The sequence below is a fragment of the Chaetura pelagica genome, unplaced genomic scaffold (genome assembly GCF_000747805.2).
Source record: "Chaetura pelagica isolate M959 unplaced genomic scaffold, ChaPel_1.0 scaffold48, whole genome shotgun sequence".
NCBI classification, from domain to species: Eukaryota; Metazoa; Chordata; class Aves; order Apodiformes; family Apodidae; genus Chaetura; species Chaetura pelagica.
The window spans coordinates 681,045-681,362 of NW_009954241.1; positions in this window are offsets into that span (position 1 = coordinate 681,045).

Below are 318 nucleotides of genomic sequence, written 5' to 3' on the forward strand. Positions count from 1 at the left end.
GTGCTGTTTAAAGACCCCGAGAATTAATTTATTCAGCGTTACGCTCCAGGCTCTCGATTTGTCATTTTTTCCTCTGCCATTCGCCTTAAATCGCTCCCTGCCATCCATTACTCTTCGACTTCCCGTCAAGTTACAAGCAATAAAGCTTAAACCATTAGGACACCTTTCACTGACGGGGCAAAAGCTTCGCCGGGCCGCTACGCACATCTCGAAGCGGTATCTTGGGGCAGCGCCCGAGGGGAGCGGGGGCGCCCGCGGCGTCCGGAGCCTCCTCCGCACGGCCAGCCCGGCAGCGGCACCGGCTAGCCCGGCAGCGGG